This window comes from Lycium barbarum, chromosome 9, assembly GCF_019175385.1.
Source record: "Lycium barbarum isolate Lr01 chromosome 9, ASM1917538v2, whole genome shotgun sequence".
Classification (NCBI taxonomy): Eukaryota; Viridiplantae; Streptophyta; class Magnoliopsida; order Solanales; family Solanaceae; genus Lycium; species Lycium barbarum.
The window spans coordinates 84028150-84053326 of NC_083345.1; the positions used below are offsets into that span (position 1 = coordinate 84028150).

The 25177-nt window shown below is 38.3% G+C and overlaps 1 pseudogene; it reads right to left on the reverse strand.

The window, feature by feature from the left end:
* Positions 1-1732: 1732 nt before the first annotated feature.
* On the reverse strand, positions 1733-2626 carry LOC132612003 (ATP synthase subunit beta, chloroplastic-like; annotated as a pseudogene).
* Positions 2627-25177: the final 22551 nt, after the last annotated feature.

Below are 25177 nucleotides of genomic sequence, written 5' to 3' on the forward strand. Positions count from 1 at the left end.
TATTTTCACATCTAGGATTTACATATACAACATATACCACTGTCGAGGGGGAAGTTCTTATTATTTAGGTTAGTTATGTATTTTCATTTAAAAAAAAAGGTAAAAAATAAAAATTGGGTTGCGCTATATATATGAAAGAGTATACAATAATGATGTATTTGGCAAATCAAATACCACGTTCTAATAATCAACCATTCTGATTAGTTGATAATATTAGTATTAGTTGGAAATTTTGTGAAAGATTCCTGTGAAAGTTTCATTAACGCGGAATTCGTGTCAAGTAGACCTTGTTGTTGTGATAATTCTTAATTCACGAGTTGTAGGGAGAGATTTATGTCACCACAAACAGAGACTAAAGCAAGTGTTGGATTCAAAGCTGGTGTTAATGAGTACAAATTGACTTATTATACTCCTGAGTGCCAAACCAAGGATACTGCTATATTGGCAGCATTCCGAGTAACTCCTCAAACTGGAGTTCCACCTGAAGAAGCAGGGGCCGCGGTAGCTGCGGAATCTTCTACTGGTACATGGACAACTGTACGGACTAATGGACTTACCAGCCTTAATCGTTACAAAGGGTGATGCTACCGCATCGAGCGTGTTGTTGGAGAAAAAGATCAATATATTGCTTATGTAGCTTACCCACTCGATAGGGCATGAGTTCTAGTATCATAAGTGTTTCCTCATAGGAACGTCCGCGAATTTGATCAATTACTCTTCGTGCTTTGTCAGCAGACATAGATATATGTTCACCTAAAGCACATACTTCTGTTTTTTTTTCTTCTTTAGCATAAGGTTTGCCTCCTACTACTGAATTATAAGCATCTAGATTTTTTTATTAATATTAACGACGAGATCTAATATCACTTTTTGCATGTCCTATAAAATTTAATGTAGGTGCAAATTCTCCCAATTTGTGGCCTACCATACTATCCGTTATATAAATAGGCAATTGCTCCTTTCCATTATGGATAGCAATAGTATGACCGATCATTGTGGGTATAATGGTAGATGCCCGGGACCAAGTTACTATTATTTCTTTTTCTGCTTTTATGTTAAGCTTATCAATTTTTTTTAATAAATGATTGGCTACAAAGGGATTTTTTTTTATAGTGAAACTTGACTTCTGAGTTCTTAGCCAAAATTGACTAAATAAAATGAAAAGGATTCCAATTTCATGTCTTAAATGAAATGAGTGGACTAGAATCGGCAGTATTCTAATAGATAGATAGTATGGTAGAAAGATTCATCTATTTCTTTCTACCATACTATTTATTAGTTAGCCCCGCTGCGTTTTATATGGATCTATAGATCAATCTACAATATTATCTTGATATATGTGAATATCAATTCCATATATGGGATTGACATAGCATCCAATTCCATTTATTTGCTATATCTATTTGTTCTGATCAATCTGGATTACTCTTATGTCTTATAGTTTGAATTACTATATTTTTTATTTCTAATATTGAATCTCGGTATCTATTGAAAGAATCAAATCAATGAAGGAAAGGCGACAGTTATAGGCATATTCAAAAAAGCACGTAGTAATCTTTTTTTTACCATTCCCAAGAAGTAATTGAGTAAACTATTGACAGTAGTTCCACGGGAATCGAAAAGGAAGAGTAAACCTCACTGATTTTTAACTCCTGAACCATGATATGAAATAAGTCGATAAAGTATAATCCAATTTCAAAAATTCGAAAGCAATAAATGTGCAATATGTGACTCACCTGACGATTTTATTCTGCATAGCGGGTACATAAACTGCTTGAATAGAGGTTATGGATCCTTCTTTGGTAGAAGTAATTCTTTCTTGTAAATAACCCATTTCGGTACTCGGGTCGGTTGATAACCCACAGCGGAAGGCATTCTACCCAATAAGGCCGATACTTCGGATCCTGCTTGGACGAAATGGAAGATATTGTCAATAAATAGAAGTACGTCTTGCTCATTAACATCTCGGAAATATTCTTCCATAGTTAGGGTAGTCAAACCAACTCTCATACGAGCTCCAGGCGGTTCATTCATCTGACCGTAAACTAGGGCCACCTTTGATTCTGCAAAATTTTCTTCATTAATCACTCAAAATTCTTTCATTTCCATGTAAAGATCATTTCCTTCCCGAGTACGTTCACCCACTCCGCCAAATACAGATACGCCCCCGTGAGCTTTAGAAATATTTTTAATCAATTCCATAATGAGTACTGTTTTACCCACTCCAGCTCCCCCGAATAGTCGATTTTTCCTCCACGGCGATAAGGGGCTAAAAGATCTACTACTTTAATTCCTGTTTCAAAAATAGATAATTTTGTATCCAACTGCATAAAGGCGGGCGCAGATCTATGAATAGCAGACATTGTACTAGTATCTACAGGCCCTAAATTATCAACAGGCTCTCCGAGCACGTTAAAAATTCATCCCAGAGTCGCTTCCCCGACCGGAACACTTATAGGAGCTCCTGTGTCAATCACTTCCATTCCTCGCGTTAGACTGTTTGTACATCACAAGCCACATTAATTGGATGATCAACACTATCTCGACCTTGACCTACCAGAGCGTTATAAATATTCGACATCTTGCCCGAGGGAAAGGCTACATCTAGTACCGGACCGATGATTTGGACGACACTCCCCAGGTTTTTTTTTCAAGCGTAGAAACCCCAGAACCAGAAGTAGTAGGATGGATTCTCATAATAATAAAATAAATAAATATGTCAAAATGTTTTTTCAAAAATTATCGAATTAAAAAAATGTCCGCTAGCACGTCGATCGGTTAATTCAATAAAATGAGAATTAGCACTCAATTTTGTTGGCACCATGCAATTGAACTTGAACCAATTCAATTGTTTACTTATTCAATGAGACTGAGTGAATTTGCAAGCTCACCCAACCTATTTTCATTTAAAAATCTCAAGTGGATGAATCAGAATCTTGAGAAAGTCTTTCATTTATCTATCATTATAGACAATCCCATCCGTATTATCTATTCTATGGAATTCGAACCTAAACTTTATTTTCTATTTCTATTACGATTCATTATTTGTATCTAATTGGCTCCTCTGCGCGAGGTTCAAACGAGAAAAGGCTTATGGTGGATACCTAGGCACCCAGAGACGAGGAAGGGAATAGTAATCAATGAAATGCTTCGGGGAGTTAAAAATAAGCATAGATCCGGAGATTCCCGAATAGGGCAACCTTTCGAATTGCTGCTGAATCCATGGGCAGGCAAGAGACAACCTAGCAAACTGAAACATCTTAGTAGCTAGAGGAAAAGAAAGCAAAAGAAATTCTTGTAGTAGCGGCGAGCGAAATGGGAGCAGCCTAAACCGTGAAAACAGGGTTGTGGGAGAGCAATACAAGCATCGTGCTGCTAGGCGAAGCAGCCTGAATGCTGCACCCTAGATGGCGAAAGTCCAGTAGCCGAACACCGTGAAATGGTTTCATGGGCCGTCAAAGGCCACCGTGAAAGTTATTGCATTGGCCGACTTAACCTTTTATAAAATAATTTGGGGGCTAACAACAAAAGCTTGCATATAAGGCAAATAGCACCTCTATAGTGTTGTGGTGTGATTAAGGGTTATTATGAGCTGAGAAAAGCTTGAATTTCGAGTCGTATGTACTTTTTAAGGTAAGTTTAACATCTTGTTGGTTGTGCTCAAGGTTAATTTCACATTGGTTAAGTTGTTTGGATGAAATACTACAAGATAGTACTTGAAGTGGTACAAGGTGTTGTTATCTCTTAATTGTTTTAGAAGTTGGATATATATATATATATATATATATCTTCGAATGGCTGTAAATCATGAGAAATAACTTGAATATGTTATGGTTATTGTCATTACGATTATCTATCTCTTGGTTAAGATGATGGTGTTATAAGTTAGAAGAAGAAGAAGAAGAAGAAGAAGAAGAAGAAGAAGAAGAAGAAGAAGAAGAAGAAGAAGAAGAAGAAGAAGAAGAAGAAGAAGTAGTCTTACAACATTAAAAAGTGGTTCATGTTGTTTAGCTTTTGTTAGGTTGTTAATGTTATTATTGAAGATGGAAATAAGGCTGAGAACTATACAAATATTTTTGATGATATGTTGGCTATATTTCCATGTTCAAGTTAAGGCAAAATAAGGGTATAAGGGCTTAAATGGGTTTCAATCCAAGATTATCGCTTGTCGTGTTGAATGAAAGTATAGTTGATGATATTTCATATATTGATTGTTGATAAGTGTAGATGAACCATGTTGTTATTGGTATTACCTGGTTTTTATTGTTGTTATTTGGAATTGGAGGAAGTGACAATTATAGGGGAAATGTAGTTTGAATTTCTATTAGTGACCTACTAGCTTAGAAGCATGATTGTATGTCCTCCCATGGCATTAATTACAAGTTTTACTGTCTTAATATAGATTGAAGTCTTCTAGAAGATATCCGTCAAATCGTTAAGTAAACGACAAAGGTATGTTAAGGAAATTCCTTTCACTCTTATGGCATGATTCCGATTGAAACGAAATGTAAAAGAATGATACTCATAAACGACTCTATTCCTACTAATGGTAAGAAAGCTTATATTCATTGTCTTTCATGATGTATTTCTGATTCATGGAATTGATTTTTAGCTCTTATTGAAACATATGTTGATGATGCTAGTTCCATAATGATAATCGGAGATGTAATGACCTTATGTCACTTCGATAAGCTCATGATGTCTCATTATGGCTCTTCTACACGCACTCTCTCTCTCTCTCTCTCTCTCTCACACACACACACACGCACATATATATATATATATATATATATATTTTCATTATATATAAGTGCAGTGGGGGTACGAACACAGCTACCCCCACTTGTACATTGAGCTCACAAATTGTACACGCAATGAATGCTTGTACCATGAGCTATATAACTTGTACACTTTATCCAACTATTTTTATATCCCACATAGACATGTCATAATACTTAATATTTATTTCCTTCTCATGTATAGACGTATGCACTTCAAATTTAATTCTCCGACACATTTATTTCCTCTGTGCACTTTTACTTGTTGACTTTTGACTTTTCGTATTCTAGCTGAATATTTATTCTCTTCTCATGTATAGACATATGCAGTTCAATTTTAATTCCCCTACACAGATTTATTTCGTCCGTGCACTTTAATATGTTCACTTTTGACTTTTCACATTCTTTAAGAATTAATAAATCTTACGTGGATATATGCCATAGTACTGAATATTTATTCTCTTCTCATGTATACACGTGTGCACTTCTATTTTAATTCTCCGACACATATTTATTTCCTCCGTGCACTTTTACTTGTCACTTTTGATTTTTCACATTTTTGCTGAATATTTAGTTTCTTCCCGTGAGCTTCACAAATTGTACATGCAATGAATGCTTGTACCATGAGATATATAACTTGTACACTTTATCCAACTATTTTTATATCCCATGTAGACATATGTCATGGTACTTAATATTTATTCTCTTCTCATTTATAGATGTATGTACTTCAAATTTTAAATCTCCTAGACAAATTTATTTCGTCCATGCACTTTAATATGTTCACTTTTGACTTTTCACATTCTTTAAGAATTAATAAATTCCACGTGGATATATGTCATAGTACTGAATATTTATTCTCTTCTCATGTATACACGTGAGCACTTCTATTTTAATTCTCCAACACATATTTATTTCGTCCGTGCACTTTTACTTATTCACTTTCGACTTTTCACGTTTTTGCTGAATATTTTTTTTTTCCATGTTTCAAATATATATAGGTGACTTGGGGGTACGAACACAACTGTCCAAACTTGTTCCAAAAGCTTTACAAATTGTACACTTTTGACTTTTCACATTCTTTAAAAATTAATAAATCCCGCGTGGATATATGTCATAGTACTGAATATTTATTCTCTTCTCATGTGTACATGTGTGCACTTCTATTTTAATTTTCCGACACATTTATTTCCTCCGTGCACTTTTACTTGTTCACTTTTGACTTTTCACATTTTTGCTGAATATTTATTTTCTTCCCATGAGCTTCACAAATTGTACACGCAAAGAATGTTTGTACCATGAGCTATATAACTTGTACACTTTATCCAACTATTTTTATATCTCACGTAGACATATGTCATAGTACTTAATGTTTATTCCCTTCTCATGTATAGACGTATGCACTTAAAATTTTAATTCTCCTACACATATTTATTTCGTCTGTGCACTTTAATATGTTCACTTTTTACTTTTCACATTCTTTAAGAATTAATAAATCCCACGTGAATATATGTCATAGTACTGAATATTTATTCTTTTCTCATGTATACACGTGTGCACTTCTATTTTAATTCTCCGACACATATGTATTTCCTCCGTGCACTTTTACTTGTTCACTTTTGACTTTTTTCGTTTTTGTTGAATATTTATTTTCTTCCCATATTTCTAATATATATAAGTGGCTTGGCAGTACGAACACAGCTGCCAAACTTGTACCAAAAGCTTAACAAATTGTACACGCAATGAATGTTTGTACCATAAGCTATATAACTTGTACACTTTATCCAACTATTTTTTAATCCCACGTGGACATTTCTAATATGTCATAGTACTTAATATTTATTCTATAGATGTATGCACTTCAATTTTAATTCTCCGACACATTTATTTTCTCCATGCACTTTTACTGGTTCACTCTTGACTTTTCGCGTTTTTGAAAAATATAATATGTGTGTATGTCCAAATTACTTGTTCATTTATAAAACCAAGATAAAATTAACCCTTTCTAATAAATATTCTTGAAAATAGTCTATTGGAGAGATACTATGACAATTGTCTAAGTGGGATAACGTAGTTGGTTAAAGTGTGCAATTTATATAACTTTTGATACAAATTTGCATTGCTATTGTTCGTCCTCTTTTCACGTTTAAAGTATTAAGAAAGAAGGAAAATGTGATTTCCTTCTTTGTCAATACTTTACTTATCTTACTCTCCTTTGCATTCTCTAATTATTGTTTCTTTACATTTATAAAATGTATTACTTTATATTTTCGTTTCGGAATTAAAATTTGGTGATTTACGATATAACATATCACATTTCTAATATGTCATAATACTTAATATTTATTCCATAGACGTATGCACTTCAATTTTAATTATCCGAAACATTTATTTCCTCATATTTTTTTAATTAATTTAATAAAAACATTTTATTAGTTTTTCTTTTAAAAAATCCAATATATAAAATAATAGTTCTTATGTTTGGATCTGAACAGTTAATTGATTGAGATGGATATCAACTTGTCGGTATACATATAAGATATTAAACAATTTAAAAGAAAAAATCTAAAATCAAAATATTAATTTTCCCTCACATTCTTACTAATTTTATTTTTCACATTAATGAACAACTTTCATTGTCATGACTATGACAAATTTTTAAAAATTATTTATAAAATACAAACCTTAAAGACAGGCTAATTAAAGTGAATAATGTTCAGCCCGTGCATCGCACGGGCATATATGGCTAGTGTATGTGTGTGTGTGTGTGTGTGTGTGTGTGTGTGTGTATATATATATATATATATATATATATATATATATATATATATATATATATATATATATATATATTATGATATAATGAGTCAATGTGTGGCTCCAATGGCATTATATACGCATATATATGGTACGACGGCGCTATAGATGCACCCCGGATCTGGTGGATATTATGATGATGACGATGATGCCCACAGAGGCTTGATGGCGATATATGCGCATATATATTATATAGTGATGGCGTTATATGCACGTATATATTGTATTCATGCATATCATGGCCCTCAGTGGCAATACAGATAGGAGTGGGCGTTCGGTTCTTCGGTTCGGTTTTATCAAACTTCAGTTTGACTATTTTGGTTTCGGTTTTTTGAAGGTGGACACCGAACACCAAACCAAACTAGTTCGGTTCGATTCTTTCGGTTTCGGTTTTTTGAAGTTTGGTTCGGTTTGGTTTCAGTTTTTCCAATTCGCTTTTTTTGATATGATATTAGAAGCGATTCCATTTACACTAATTCATATTCTCAAAAGCAACAAAACATAAAACTAACAAACTAAAATCAAAATCAAACAAACAGGATACACAAGAACAAAAAACCATAACCATAATATAGGATTACTAGGTGTTATATACATACAGTAAGAATAATTAAGAAAACACATAAAGGACATACATTAATCCTAAAGACACATCCTAGTCACATTTCTTTGTTAAGGATATTTGATTTACTCAATTGAAGTGGAAAATTAGGGATACAAAAGCAAAAGAGAGCTTATTACAATTGGGTTTTTTTTGGGGCTTAAACTTAATGGATCTGGACTATTATAATTTTTTTGGGTAATGTATAAATTTCGGTTCTTCGGTTCGGTTTCATCAAAGTTCGGTTCGGCTATTTCGGTTTCGATTTTTTGAAGGTGAACACCAAACACCGAACCAAACTAGTTCTGTTCAGTTTTGGTTTCTCGAAATTCGGTTCGGTTCGATCCGGTTTTTTGATTTTCGGTATTTATGCCCAGCCCTAAATACAGATCCTATGTTGAGTTTCTTATTCCTCTATTACATTGATGTGTCTTCTTATATTGTTATCTGTCTTTCATACTCGGTTCTTTGTTCGTACTGACGTCCCTTTTGCCTAGGGACACTGTGTGTCATGCTCGCAGGTCCTGATAGACAGGTTGATGGTCCTTCCAGTAGGCTACCAGCTCACCAGAAAGTTTTATTACACTCCACTTGCTCCGGAGTTGTCGTTTTGGGTCAATATGAGTATGTATACATGTTTATGGGTATGGCGGGCCCTGTCCCGACCTCATGATATTTTTGTACTCTTTAGAGGCTTGCAGATAGATGTCATGTATATAGATGTTTTGTACGGCCTTGTCAGCCTGTTTTTGAGGTATATATGTTCATGATGGCCTCATCGGTCCGTACCCTCATGTATGTATGTATGTATGTACCCTCCTGGCCCACTTATGTATGTTAACATGATTATTGATGTACGTTATGGTGGTACTCGGCAAGTAAGGCCGATTCCTGTTGCGGCCCTCTGATTTAGGTCGTGACAAACTTGGCATCAGAGCTGGTTCTTCCAATGATTGTCTTTAAGCCGTGTCTAGTAGAGTCTTGTTTATGGGTGTGTTGCACACCACACTTATAAACCGGAGGTTGCGGGACATTTAGGATGGTTACCTTCCTTTTATGTCTTAGATCGTGAGATAGAGCTGAGCTCTAGGGAATCGAGACTAACGTATACGTTGATGTAGGTTGTGCATAAATTTCTTCGTCCAGAAAGGCTGCAGTTAACCGGGATGTTGCGGAAGAATTGGGAGAGGGTATGAGATATACGTCCTCTATTGAGACAGATCCATATGAGGACTGGAGTGAGTCATCTTCTCAAACAGCCCCGGTTCCACCGGTACTAGAGGGGCTGAGGGAAGCTAGAGGGGCTGAGGGAAGCATCAGCATTATTAACTCTACCAGTTCCACCACCGGCTCCATCTGATCGAGATGTGAGGAAAGGGTTACAAGTATTGACACAGTTGGTTGCCTCTCAGGCTTGCCGTCACCCGAGGGCCCCTGATATTGATAGAGTTTTTGAAGGGTTAAGGAGTTCACAACCTAGGAAATCTAGGGAGCGAGAGCAGTCTATATTTTCAGGAGATAAATTTGAAAAGGTTAGGGATGGACCAAGAGGGTTAGAACTGTGAAGGATCTCAGAGGTCTGCCAGGTGGTGGTAGGTTGCAAGAGGTTGGGTTTGTGCAACGACTTGCACGTGATCAGAGCTATTAGGTAAGGTCGAGGCAGGATTCACAGACATTAGTATATCAGGATTATGTTAGTATAAGTAGAGTGGAATCATCCCTCCCATTATGTCATCAGTGCAATCGGGTGCATGTCGGTCAATGTCGAGTAGGTATGGGGGTTTGTTTTTTTTGTGGTAGTAAGAGCCACAAGACACGGGCATGTCCAACACTTAAACATAAAGACCAGCATAGGAGTGAGGATAGAGCATCGAGCTCCGGTGCTATGTAAAGTTACTTTCTGAGTACAAGTATGTAAACTATATTCCTATGAGATCCCATCTTTATTAGTTGGTGGCAAAGTACTGCATGTTTTATACTACTGGTATCTAGATTGAAGAATTTGAATTTATTTAATTATTGAGGAGTTAAGGCATTCCAATGGAAGTAAAGAATGAATACAATATGAAGGAAAAGGTAGAATTCTTATGTTCTAATGATAAGCAGGGCTATATTTATGTTCCGTTAAGTTAATGAGATAGGAACCCTTATTAATGTTGCAATGGATATACAGTCCAAGAAATTTCCCTTTATGATGTTTACGTTAGTTAGTAAAATGTTAGTCGAATGCGCGAGAAAGTTCAAATGAACAGTTACCGATCCTTATGACTAAGTTGAAGTATATGTTAATGTATTAAGGATAAAGGGTAAGATCGGGATATGAAAGATATCCACAAGGAAGTTCGATGGATATGGGGCCAGCAAATAAGTAACGTGATATCAAGCGATTATAGGATGAAGCCGCTTAAAGTAGAGAAAGCTAAAAGCAAGAAGATGTTTTGCTGAGATCAATTCTGAACAAGGGATGGAGCAAAAGGTTGTCAAGGGTTAAGATGAAACCGAGTAAGACGGTAAGTATGAAATGAGGAAATCATTAGAAAATGTAAGTTAACATATGGAAGTGGCAAGAAGAGGTAAGAAATAAGTAAGTTTGAATCTATGAAGTGGTGTAAGCTACGTTTTCCCATCAAGGGTGAATTAATGATTTTAATGAAGATTACTAGAAGGACAATTTAATCATGTAATCGAGAGACACCGACATCGGAATATGACTTAGGATGAACTAGAACCAAGGTATCGACTAGAAAGTGGAAAGACTATTGCACTAGCTACTTTTACTCTGATTAGATGAGTGGACGAGTAGAAAGAGGAAGACGGTCAGTGGAAGGAGAACCGGGAGAAATTTATAAAGATGTCTTTAACGAAAGGTTAAGCTCATTAGGAACCAGTATCCTAGCAAGAATATATGACCGTCTATGTATATATGAACTCCAATAAATTGTCTCAGAGAAAGAAAGGTTACCCTTAGACCAATCGTAAGCTACCAAGTATATGAATTTACAAGAGGCGGAAAGACGAGTAGGATCTTAAGCTTGGAACAGCGAACTATTTCCCTAAGATGGAAAGATGAGATGATAAAGTATCAGGTCAACAACGTGCCTTGTTAACGACAAAGAGATAGAAAGACTGTGAAAAAGGGATTAAAAGCAACTTTAAAGTAACGCATGAGTACAAACGACGAGGAATGGAGACGACTGATGACAGATGTGGTCAGACACTTTATACACGGGAATATCGACCTAAATACTGATTTAGTGTTGGGAGATCTAAACTCAAAGGAAAACTGCTGAGATTGAAAGGTGAAGATAGAATGATGAATCAATCATAAGGAGTTGGAAAGGGACCCGATTACGATTGCACTCGAAGTTAAAGATAGACCCTGGTAACATCTAAATGGTGTAGTCGTTCTAGATTAGTTGTACCGTTATAAAGTGGCAACCTCAAGGAATAGTCGAGATGGCAGCAATAACAAAGGAGTTAGTACAATATTATAAGGAAACTTTAAAGCAGAGAAAACCATCGAAATGGAAATAGTAAAGTCGACATCGAGGATAAGATTTGGAATTAACAATAAAAAAAAGGACAAAGGTAGAAAAAGTTAGTATAAAAGTAAGCTAGATATGACTACTTTGTATAAAAGTAAGCCAGATATGACGACAGTTCTCCTGTAAACCGGAATAGCCTATGACGGATTATGACAAATATGTATGGTAACATGAAGGCAGAAGCTAGTAGGTGATGTCTTGAACCTCATGTACAAGAAGTCCAGAACGTGAGAGAACTAGAGTCGAGTTGCAAGCAAAAGTAAGAGGATAAGCCTAAATGAGAAACTGTTGGCTATTAACGGTAGAAAGAAGGATGAGAAAATGTAATTTCACATAAGACGACTTGTTTAAATTAAGGTGAATAAAGATAGAGCCAATATCGTAACGAATATGTTTACTCGTGAAGCCGCAAGTGACGGATAAATGAGTGAGCCCAGAGGGGGAAAAAGGATTGCTAGAAGTCATTCGGAAACAATATTGCAGGATTACTTTTATAAACAAGGAGAAAATAATATCGACAAGAAGATTCCATTTTAGGAATATCAAAAGGAGTGTTCGGTAAGAAGAGAACTGCAAATTGGAATTTAATAAGAAGAGATTTTGACCGATAGCGTGTACAAGTGTAACAAAAATTGTGAGATAAAAGTAGGACGAAAGTCCATTATCCCCTCTATTCCATTCGTTTTGGAACATGGAAGATATACCATGATATCAAAGAATTACATTGACAAGATGATATAAAGAAGAGAGTTGTAGAACGTTAGAAACATGGCAGACTGTCGAAATATGATAAGCACGATGTGAAGACGAGGAGTGACTAATACGAAATTTGTACGAATGTGGCATGTATGGTCCCTACATGGGTGACTATGGATAGATCAATAAGAACCAACCTACTTCTACGGGACGAGTTACCAAAAGTTATGCGAAGTGACAAGGCACTGAAAGTAGTCCGAACATATAATATCTACACCTTAATTACATTAACTAAAGGTGCCCAGTTATAGAAAATTACTGCAAGTCCTCTCAAGAAAAACTTGTATATCTAAGTTACTCCCAATACAGCTTCATAGATGAATGGTTAAGAGAGGCAGGCAAATAAAAAAAATCAATAAAAAAAGGGTCTATTGCAAGTAAAGGTCCTAAACTTCATGAAGAGATTGGGAAGTCAACTACCATTTAATGAGATAGCACACAAGAGGATTGTAAGGATCATGGGATAGTTCCTCATAAGGAATGGTGTGGAAGGAAATGTAGATTTACCACAAGTAAAATGTGGAATTATCTGACCTGATCTAATGTATCAAGTTATAAAATGGAAAGGATATCTATGCCTAACAGCATGATGACTCGAACGCCGCGTGTCGGCGATGAGATTTAAGAAAGACCTCGAGTTGATAAGGAAGCTTTTTTGAAAATAGTGTGCACAAAAGACACAATGGTATGATGAGATGAATTGATCAAGATATATATAAGCCACGCCAAACCACTCAGGAAAGAGATTAAATGAAGATTTTCCCTCTGAAGTAGGATCCGTTTACCTGGTAGCAACACTTTAGATATTAGGGAAATGCACTAGATGATATACAAGTAATAGAAGGTTGATCGTATGAGAAGATTCTGGTAACGATAAACAAACCAATAAGTCCATAATACTAAGGGGGAGTTCTAAGGTGCCAAGAATATGAAAGACAGAGATGAAACGAAGCCTAAGTATTCGAGGTAGCATCTTCGCCCGAAAGCAATTAAATGACTGTATGGTATGAGATGAAAATATAGTTTACGCAAAAGGTAAGCTTCTAAACAGTGAACTTATGTTCGTTATTTTATGAGATAAAATGATTAGATATGTTATGTCATAGGGACTTGTCTGCTTGTCGACAGAGTTGGGATAGTAATATTTATAGGGAAGACTTTGTCGAAATCCTCCCAAGACTCTCTGAGAGTAATTATACCCCCTATACGCCTTAAAATTCGAGTACAAATGTTTTAAGGGGGAAGGAGGTTACGCCTCGGTTTTTTCGTGTCGTTTGTATCGTAAGTAAACCAATGTGAGACCGGATGAGTCATGAAACCCCTACAAGGCTAAGAAAGTATTAAACAAGTGTTAAGCATATACCATAAGGTTTCGAGGTCTAACAAATTGATGGAATTAAATTCATCGAAAGTCGGAAGGCGGTTGATTATTTCACGGACCGTAGAAGTGATCTACGGCCCGTCAAATGGTGGAGTACCAAAGTCAAATGGGAGGCAGAAAGTTGGAGCTGAAGTGGTGTTTCATGGTGGCCTTTGACGGCCCGTGAAACCATTTCATGATGGCAAGGCCACTGTAGAATAGTTTTATGGGGCGAGAAAGCCACCGTGAAAATGATGGCAGTGATCGACTTAACTTTTTATAAAACAATTTAGGAGCTCATTTCTTGTCATTTTTAAAACTAAACATCTTCCCCACACTCCTTGTAAAAAATTCTAACAATTTTTGAAGGTTCAAGGATGATTCCAAGTAATCACACCATATTCTAACACCAAAAACTTGCATAGAAGGCAAATGACACATGTATAGAGTTGTGGTGTGGTTAAGGGTTATTGTGAGCTGATAAAAGCTTGGATTTTGAGTTGTATATACTTTCTAAGGCAATTTTAACATCTTATTGGTTGTGCTCAAGGTTAATTTCATGTTGGTTAAGTTGTTTGGATGAAATCCTACAAGACAGTACTTGAAGTGGTACAAGGTGTTGTTATCTCTCATTGGACTGTTTTAGAAGTTGGATTTACAAACTTATTATGGTTGTAAATCATGAGAAATAACTTCAATATTTTATGGTTATTGTCAATACAATTATCTATCTATTGGTTAAGATGATGGTGTTATAAGTTAGAAGAAGAAGAAGTCTTACAACATTAAAAAGTGGTTCATGATGTGTTAGATTTTGTTAGGCTGTTAATGTTATTATTGAAGATGGAAATAAGGCTGAGAACTATACAAATATGTTTGATGATATGTTGGTTATATTGCCATGTTCAAGCTAATACAAAGAAGGGTATAAAGGGCTTAAATGGGTTTCAATCCGAGCTTGTCACTAGTCTTGTTGAATGAAAGTATTGTTGATGATATTGTATATTGATAGTTCATAAGTGTAGCTAAATCATGTTGTTATTGGTATTTCCTGGTTGTTATTGTTGTTGTTTTGAATTGAAGGAAGTGACAATTATAGGGGAAATGTTGTCCAAATTTCTATTAGTGACCTACTAGCTTAGAAGCATGATTGTAAGTCCTCCTATGGCATTAACTACAAATTTTACTGTCTTAATATAGATTGAAGTCTTCAGGAAGATATACATCGAATCGGTAATTAAACGACAAAAGTATGTTAAGGCACTTCCTTTCATTCTTTTGGCATGATTCCTAATGAAATGAAACGTAAACGAATGATACTCATAAACTACTCTATTCCTAATAATGGTACAAAGCTTATGTTCATTATTTTTCATGACGTATTTCTGATTCATGGCATTGATGTTTAGCTCTTATTAAAATATAAGTTAAAGATGTTAGTTCCATAATGATAATCGGAAGTGTAACGACCTTATATCACACCAATAAGCTCATGATGTCTCTTTATGGCTCTTGTACACACACACACACACACTATGTATGTATATATATATATATATATATATATATAATGAGTCCATGTGCGGCTCCAATGGCGTTATATACACATATATATGGTACGACGGTGCTACATACGCACCCCTGATCAGGTGGATATTGTGATGGTGACAATAATGCCCACAGAGGCTTGATGACTATATGCGCATATATATTATATAGTGATGGTGCTATATGCGTGTATATACTGTATTCATGCATATCATGGCCCTCAGTGGCAATACAGAGCCAAGGTTGAGTTTCTTATTTCTCTATTACATTGATGTCTTGTCATGCCCCGAACCATGGCCTGGGCGCGACACGGCACTCGGTGCCTGACTGTCTATGACCGAGCGAACCCATGGCTGTTGAATCTAACGGTTGTATCATGAAAGCATGCAAGATATAACATGAAGCAAGAGAATTCTCTAACTCAAATATAATAATGAATGCGGAAATAGATGTTGTGAGGCAAAACCAACAAAACTGACTAAGTTTGTGTCTATGAAACCTCTATGATCAAAATACTGAAAGAATAACTAGGTCAGGACAAGACCCTGACATGCCTCAAAGACTAATGAACTAACTAAGACTCGAAAAACTGAGAATAAACGGGAAGCCCTAGATGAGAGGGGCTCCCCACTAGCTGAAGTACTCAAGTGCTGGAAGCTAAGCGGCTGTTGTATCCTCCTGAAAGTTAGACTCTGCACTGTGAAGTGTATTCCTATGCATAAGGACGTTAGTACATTTGAATTTTACAAGTATGATAAGCAACTGAAGCAATAATAAGGGATATGAACAATAAAGCATAATGAAACTGAATGCTCATATCATGAGTTGATCTGTATAGAAACCACCTATGCAAATATCATGTAACTATGGCCTCAGGCCCAATAAATAATGAGATCTCAAAGCTATGGCCTCAGGCCCAAAATAATTACATATGCATATGAATCATAACTATGGCCTTAGGCCCAATCAAACATGAAGCAACAGGTGTAAAACTGACTACTGGCTCTGTAACCTGATTGATGACTTAAATGCATTCTGAGACTCGTAGATTGAATTACAAGTCTTTTAGATTAAGCTAGGGTCCATAGCATGCATAACAAGTATGAACATAATCAGAGAACTGAGCTCTAACACTAGGTTATGAAAATCAAGAACTAGGGTAAAATCATGAACTTGTTGGATTTCTGGGAATTATGATAATTGAGTTATGAGGATGATTAAACAATATTCCTCATGTAGATAGTATGCTTAACATACCTGGAATTTCTCTCAAACTTGAATAATAATCTGGTCTTGGAAAAAGAGTTCCAAGGTTTTGCTCTTTATGCTCTTTAATTGGGTTTTTGTTACACCTCGAAATTTTTTCCGTACTTGTGTGATGAGTAGAACAATGAAGGACTTGAGTGTATGGTGTTTTACTAAGTCGGGAATGGCTAATTTTGCATTTTTGGAAATAATAAAGTTGCAGAAAAATTTTCACCCAGTGGTCGTATATGGCACTATACGGCCCGTAAAGTGATTTACGGACCGTATAGTGCAATCGTCTTTCATTGCGTCAAAAATCTCAAGTTTCTGTTAAGTGTTGAAATGGTTAAAAACGACCCAGAATACGGCCCGTAAACTGGTTTACGGACCGTAAACCAGGTCGTAAACTGCCATGTCCACCAGCCAAACTCTCTGCTTTTGGAATGCTTAAATACGACCACAGTGGACGACCCGTAAATCAAAATACGGTCCGTAAACTGCAGTTTACGACCACTGTTCATCCCGACAAAAATTCATTAAACATCAGCTTTTGAGTTATTAAAAGGAACTTAGGCCTCATTTTATTTCATTCTTCATTCATCCAACTCAAGAACACTCTAGAACTCTCCAAATACTTCCTCCATAAGAATCCAAGAGAATCAAGGGGAAGCTAAAGATCAACAACACAAAACCTATGAAATCAAGTGCAAGAACACATCAAGGGATCATCTAAGTCAAGTAATTCCCAAGAAGGTGAAACTAGGGTTTTGTCCAAAGTGTAGTATTGCAACTCAAGACTTGTTCAACCAACATCCAAGGTAAGTTCCATGATATATTCATGTTGTTCAAGGCATTGAAAGGCTTAGACACTTGAAATGTAGAAGAACATAGAAATGGGTCATTATTAAGTGAATAGTGACATGAATGAATGATAGTGGAATTGAACTACGAATGTTGGAGTGTTGTGAGTACAACTACGTTATAAATGATTTTTATATCATGAAACAAGCGTTAAACGCATGAAAATGCAAGGACGAGTCATAAGGCTAATTATGAGGGAAATTGGAGGAAAATGGTGGATTTTGCTAAATGTACGTAAACGACGATTGTTGATTTCGATATTGTGAGTAATGCTATGAATGTTGGGGGTTAATATAAAACATGGAAAGTAGTATGAGCAAAGGAAGCACTGTCCGAATTCTCCTAGAATTAGCGACGCGATCTTATAGTTAGTTTACTAATGTTGATACGAATTCTCTTATGAAGGTAACGACGTGATATCGACGGAGAACAAGCGAGCGATATCCTAGCAAAACGACCAAGGTATGTGAGGCTAGTCCCTTATTTCTGATGGCATGAATCTTGTAGCACGAAATTCCTATTCTCTTCATGAGTTCCTATAGTCCGAAAGGCTAAGAGTCTAACTCCTTAATCTCTATATAAGATGAGGAATACGATATGATGATGCTAGTATAATGATGATGTTAATTATCGCTTACACTCATCTTATGTACTAGTTCCTTCAAGGTGAGGCAGAGTATCAATAGTTGTTCCATAATGTAATCGGGGGATCACGACCTTACGTCACCCCGATAGAGTAAAGTTGATCTTGAGCCTTATGCATGTATTACAATGAGATAAGTATTTTATGATGAGTGTATTATTATTATGAGCATTTTATGATAAGCATGACATGAGCATTTCACACCGTGCCTAGTTGGTCGGGCAGTCACCGCCAAGGCGGGGGCGGGCAGCTACGGATACACCATGACCTTCAGGCATGGGCAGACACCACTAGTGGGCGGCATGAGATGGTACCCCGGACGCGGTAGGCCTGGACGCGGGCTAATATTATTGATTATCACACCGTTCCGACATGGACGGGCAGCTTGCATATGATGCATATACGTAAACGACGATTGTTGATTTCGATATTGTGAGTAATGCTATGAATGTTGGGGGTTAATATAAAACATGGAAAGTAGTATGAGCAAAGGAAGCGCTGTCCGAATTCTCCTAGAATTAGCGACGCGATCTTATAGTTAGTTTACTAATGTTGATACGAATTCTCTTATGAAGGTAACGACGTGATATCGACGGAGAACAAGCGAGCGATATCCTAGCTAAACGACCAAGGTATGTGAGGCTAGTCCCTTATTTCTGATGGCATGAATCTTGTAGCACGAAATTCCTATTCTCTTCATGAGTTCCTATAGTCCGAAAGGCTAAGAGTCTAACTCCTTAATCTCTATATAAGATGAGGAATACGATATGATGATGCTAGTATAATGATGATGTTAATTATCGCTTACACTCACCTTATGTACTAGTTCCTTCAAGGTGAGGCAGAGTATCAATAGTTGTTCCATAATGTAATCGGGAGATCACGACCTTACGTCACCCCGATAGAGTAAAGTTGATCTTGAGCCTTATGCATGTATTATAATGAGATAAGTATTTTATGATGAGTATATTATTATTATGAGCATTTTATGATAAGTATGACATGAGCATTTCACACCGTGCCTAGTTGGCCGGGCAGTCACCGCCAAGGCAGGCAGCTATACGGATACACCATGACCTTCGGGCATGGGCAGCCACCACTAGTGGGCGGCATGAGATGGTACCCCGGACGCGGGAGGCCTGGACGCGGGCTAATATTATTGATTATCACACCGTTCCGACATGGACGGGCATCTTGCATATTATGCATATATGTTATGAGGATGAGTATGAGTAAGATGGCACGCATGATTTCCTTTATGATTATCAGACAGATCCAGATATTTCATGTTGATGTCATCACTATATTGTTGATGTTTTCTTTCATTGTTTATGCTTCTCATACTCAGTACAACATTCATACTGACGTCCTTTCTTCGGACGCTGTGTTCATGCCCACAGGTAGACAGAGAGGAGAGCTTGGCCTAGATCCTCAGTAGCAGTTAGCTGGTTGAAAGCACTCCATCGTCCGGAGGTGCTTAGGATTATCCTTTTGGTATATATGTATATTTTGGGCACGACGGAGTCTTGTTCCGTCCATGTATATACAGTATGTTAGTAGAGGCTCGTAGATACGCAGTGTGGGTTAGATGGTCTCACAAGACGTTTTCATATGCGTGTATATTATTTTGATGGCCGAAAGGCAATTGTATATAAAGTATTTATGTTTGTTTAATTATGATTTTCCTACAACTAGTATGTAAATTGATAAAAGAATATTAAATGAGCAAGATAAGTAGTAGAGTGAGCGGTGCTCGGTAACTAGCTCCGGGTACCCGTCGCGGCCCCTAGCTGGGTCGTGACAGAAGTGGTATCAGAGCAGTTTGTCCTAGGAAGTGTCTACGATTCGTGTCTAGTAGAGTCTTGTTTATGGTGTGTTGCGCGCCACGCTAATAAATAAGAGGCTACAAGGCATTTAGGAAAATGACCATCCTTCTTCTCATGAAATCGTGCGATAGAGCCATGCTTAGGATTATGTTATTCCTAAAAGTTTGTTATGGTTTCAGAAAATGCCGCCAAAAGGAAAAGCAAAGTGAGGCCGCGCCCAATGTAGAAGAGCAGGGAGGAGCCTCAGCTCCGATTCCTCCACCGGGTGCTTCGGGTCAACAAGTGTCTGAGGCCATCCATTTATTGACACAATTGATTGCCGCTCAGGCACAACGACAGGATGCGGGTCCAAGGGATCGTTCAGCCAGTACGAGATCCCGTGACTTTATGGCCTTAAATCCTCCGGAATTCTTTGGGTCAAAGCCAGATGAAGATCCGCAAAGCTTTATTGATGAGATGTTGAGGACTTTAGAGATTATCCATGCTTCCGAGACCGAATCTGTGGAGTTGGCTTCTTATAGACTCCGCGATGTGGCGGTGTTATGGTATAAGAATTGGGTGATAACAAGAGGAGAAAATGTTCCACCTCCCGTGTGGCAGGAGTTTGTAGATGCCTTTATTCGTCACTACTTGCCACCCGAAGTCCGCCGAGCGAGAGCGGACAAGTTCCTGAATTTAAAGCAAAGGGGTATGAGTGCCCGAGAGTATAGCATGCAATTCAACTCATTGGCTCGATATGCTCCGACTATGGTGGATGACATGGGAGATAGAATCTATAGATTTGTGAGTGGTCTGGGGCCACATTTGTACAGAGATTGTTTGACGGCCTCCTTGCAAGACGGGATGGATATTTCCCGGATACAGGCCCATGCTCAGAATCTCGAGGAACGACAACGACAGCAAAGAAGTGATCGTGATGGTGACAGAAGACAAGGTAAGAGGGCTAGATCTATGGGAGAGAGCAGCGAGTATAGAGAGGGATCGAGACAGACACATCCCAGGCACTCAGGTCAGTCCGCGACTAGTGCGCCCCCCAGATTCTCAGACAGGAGGTTCGATTGCTCTTTCCAGTCAGGGCAGGGTCAGAGTTCGAGGGCCCCAAGTTCTCAGTATCAGGGAGATTTTAGTCAGAGGAGACCTCCAGTACCGCGGTGTAGCCAGTGTGGAAAATTACATTCCGGACGGTGTCGTCAGGGTTCGGATTCTAGTTATGCTTGCGGGCAAGTTAGTCACATGATGAGAGATTGCCCCTCAGCGAGAGATAGAGCTGGGACTCAGCCTACAGGTTCAGCAGCGGGTTCTTCTTCAGCACGCCCGACAGCACAGACTCCTCAGACTATAGCAGGTAGAGGCAGAGGTAGAGGGGGAGCATCTACTTCAGGTGCTGTTCAGCCCCGTGTGTATACTTTAGCTGGGTGACAGGATCTCGAGTCTTCCCCAGATGTTGTCACAGGTACCCTGACTATATTTTTCCGTGACGTATATGCTCTGATTGATCCAGGTTCTACCTTCTCATATATTACTCCGTATATCGTTGATTGTGTTGGGGGTGAGACCCGAGCCAATTAAACCTTTCGAAGTATTCACTCTGGTTGGTGATCCTGTAATAGCGAGGCAAGTATATAAGAACTGTGTAGTCATTATACGTGATCGTCAGACAAAGGCTGATTTGATTGAACTTGAGATGATAGATTTTGACGTAATTATGGGTATGGACTGGTTGGCGTCATGCTATGCTAATGTTTGTTGCCGGACAAAGGTAGTTCGATTCAAATTTCCGGGAGAGCCCATACTCGAGTGGAAGGGTAATACAGTTTCCCCAAAGGGTAGGTTTATTTCCTACCTTAAGGCGAGAAAGATGATAGCCAAGGGTTATATTTGTCATCTAGTTCGGGTTCATGACACGGAAGCGGAAGTGCTAACTTTCCAGTCTGTCCCGGTAGTGAATAAATTCCCAGATGTGTTTCCCGACGAGTTACCAGGCCTTCCTCCAGAAAGGGAAATCAATTTTGCTATTGATGTAGTACCCAACACCGAGCCTATTTTTATTCCTCCCTATCGAATGGCTCCAACAGAGTTGAAAGAGCTAAAGGCACAGTTGAAAGACTTACTCGAGAAGGGTTTTATTAGACCCAGTTCATCACCGTGGGGAGCACCGGTCTTGTTCGTGCGAAAGAAAGATGGGTCGCTACGAATGTGTATCGATTATATACAGTTGAACAAGGTGACTGTGAAGAACAAATATCCCCTTCCCAGAATCGACGACTTGTTCGATCAATTACAAGGTGCTAAGTGGTTTTCTAAGATAGACCTAAGATCGGGTTATCATCAAGTGAGGATCAGAGAAGAAGACATTCCCAAGACAGCCTTCAGAACGAGGTACGGCCATTACGAGTTCCGAGTGATGTCGTTTGGGTTGACAAACGCCCTGGCGGTGTTCATGAATTTAATGAATAATGTGTTCAGGCCGTTCTTGGATCTTTTTGTGATAGTGTTTATCGACGATATCCTGGTATATTCTCGCACAGAGTCAGAACATGCAGATCATCTAAGAATTGTTCTTGGCGTTCTTCGAGATCGGGAATTGTATGCAAAGTTTTCGAAGTGCGAGTTTTGGCTAAACTCAGTGGCATTTCTAGGTCATGTTATTTCAGATGATGGTATCCGAGTCGACACTCAGAAAATAGAAGCTGTGAAGACTTGGCCAAGGCCTACGACACCTACGGAAGTTCATAGTTTTCTTAGGTTAGCAGGATATTACAGGAGATTTGTAGAGGGCTTCTCATCTATTTCAGCCCCATTGACGAAGTTAACTCAGAAGTTGGCTAAATTCCAGTGGAATGATGCCTGTGAGCGTAGTTTCCAAAAGTTGAAAAACAGGTTGACCTCAGCGCCAGTGCTAACACTTCCAGAAGGGTCCGATGGCTATGTCGTATATTATGATGCCTCCGGTGTGGGAATAGGATGTGTATTGATGCAGCATGGGAGAGTCATTGCATATGCCTTGAGACAGTTGCGAAGGCATGAACAGAATTATCTGACTCATGATCTCGAATTGGCCGCGGTTATCCATGCCATAAAAATATGGAGGCACTACTTGTATGGTGTACGTGTTGACATCTATACGGACCACAAAAGCCTCCAATATATTTTCAAACAGAAGGAGTTGAACCTGCGGCAAAGGCGATGGTTAGAATTACTAAAGGATTACGATGTGAACATTCTATATCATCCAGGGAAGGCGAATGTAGTGGCAGATGCACTTAGCCGCCGATCGATGGGTAGTTTATGTGGAGTTCCTTCGGAAAAGCAGGAAATGGTTCGTGAGCTCCATCAACTAGCAAGTCTCGGCGTACGTGCGACTGATTCAGGAGATGCAAGTATTAGCATCAATGACCCCACAGTTTCATAATTGAATCTAGAAGTGAAGGAACGACAATATGAGGATTCCCAGCTAAGCCATTATCGAGATCTAGCTCACGAAAAAGAAAAGTCTCCATTCGAAGTTTCCATAGAAGGGGTCCTTAGATATCGGGGCAGGTTATGTGTACCGGATGTGGCAAACTTACGCCAACGAATTTTAGAGGAAGCACATTATTCCCGGTATTCTATTCATCCAGGTGCAACCAAGATGTACCACGACCTTAAGTTGCTATATTGGTGGGATGGCATGAAGCGAGACATAGCAGGGTTTGTAGCCCAATGTCCAAATTGTCATCAAGTGAAAGCCGAACATCAAAAGCAAGGAGGTTTATTGCAAGCAATGGAAATTCCTACGTGGAAATGGGAAGAAATTAATATGGATTTTGTGGTAGGATTACCCCGTACGCGAGGGAAGTATGATTCTATATGGGCGATCGTGGACAGGCTCACAAAAGCAGCTCATTTTCTCCCCGTCAGGACTACGTATTCAGCGGAAGACTATGCTAAATTGTATCTCAAGGAGATTGTACGACTTCATGGTATTCCTTTGGCCATTATCACGGATAGAGGGGCGCAGTTCACAGCCAAGTTCTGGAAGTCCTTTCAAGAAGGTCTAGGTACTCCAGTTAAGCTCATCACGGCGTTCCACCCACAGACCGACGGGCAAGCCGAGCGCACTATTCAGACCTTAGAAGATATGCTACGAGCATGTGTGCTGGACTTCGGTGGTAGTTGGGATGAGCATTTGCCTCTTATTGAATTTGCCTATAATAACAGCTATCATTCCAGTATCCAAATAGCCCCGTATGAAGCCTTATATGGAAGAAAATGCAGATCTCCAATTGGATGGTTTGAAACCGGAGAAGTACAATTGATAGGCCCCGACTTGGTCCAACAAGCAGTTGAAAAGGTTAAAGTGATTCGAGACCGACTGTTAACAGCTCAAAGTCGCCAAAAGTCTTATGCGGACAACCGCCGACGGGATTTAGAATTTCAAGCTAATGATTGGGTATTCCTGAAAGTTTCACCAACGAAGGGAGTAATGAGGTTCGGCAAAAACGAGAAATTGAGTCCAAGATACATTGGACCTTATCGAATCATCCGCAAGGTGGGTCGAGTAGCCTATGAATTGGACTTGCCTTCAGAGCTCGAATCTGTACACCTGGTATTTCATGTTTCGATGCTCCGCAAGTGTATTGGAGACCCCACAAGAATAGTTACGGTTGATGATGTGCAAGTGATAGAGAAGTTGACATACGAAGAAGTGCCCATTGCTATTGTGGATAGACAAGTACGAAGGCTTCGGAATAAAGGGGTTGCTTCAGTCAAAGTTCTGTGGCAGAACGATAATCGGGAAGAAATGACTTGGGAAGCGGAGGAGAAGATGAAATCTATGTACCCCCATTTGTTCCAATCCCCAGAAGAGATTCAAGATGAGACGTCGACGATATGAGGTATGAATGTTTTAATTTTATGTTTTTGGTCGTGTGTGGCCATAAATGTGTTGATATTGTGATATAGCCCTGTGAGGCGATGATATTATGGGTCGTTGTGGTAAATTGGTAGTGCCAAATTACAAAGGAAACTCTGGCAAAAAAATTTCTAGAATCCCTAAGTGTCGAACATTCGAGGACGAATGTTCCAAAAGGGGGGAAGAATGTTACACCTCGGAAATTTTTCCGTACTTGTGTGATGAGTAGAACAATGAAGGACTTGAGTGTATGGTGTTTTACTAAGTCGGGAATGGCTAATTTTGCATTTTTGGAAATAATAA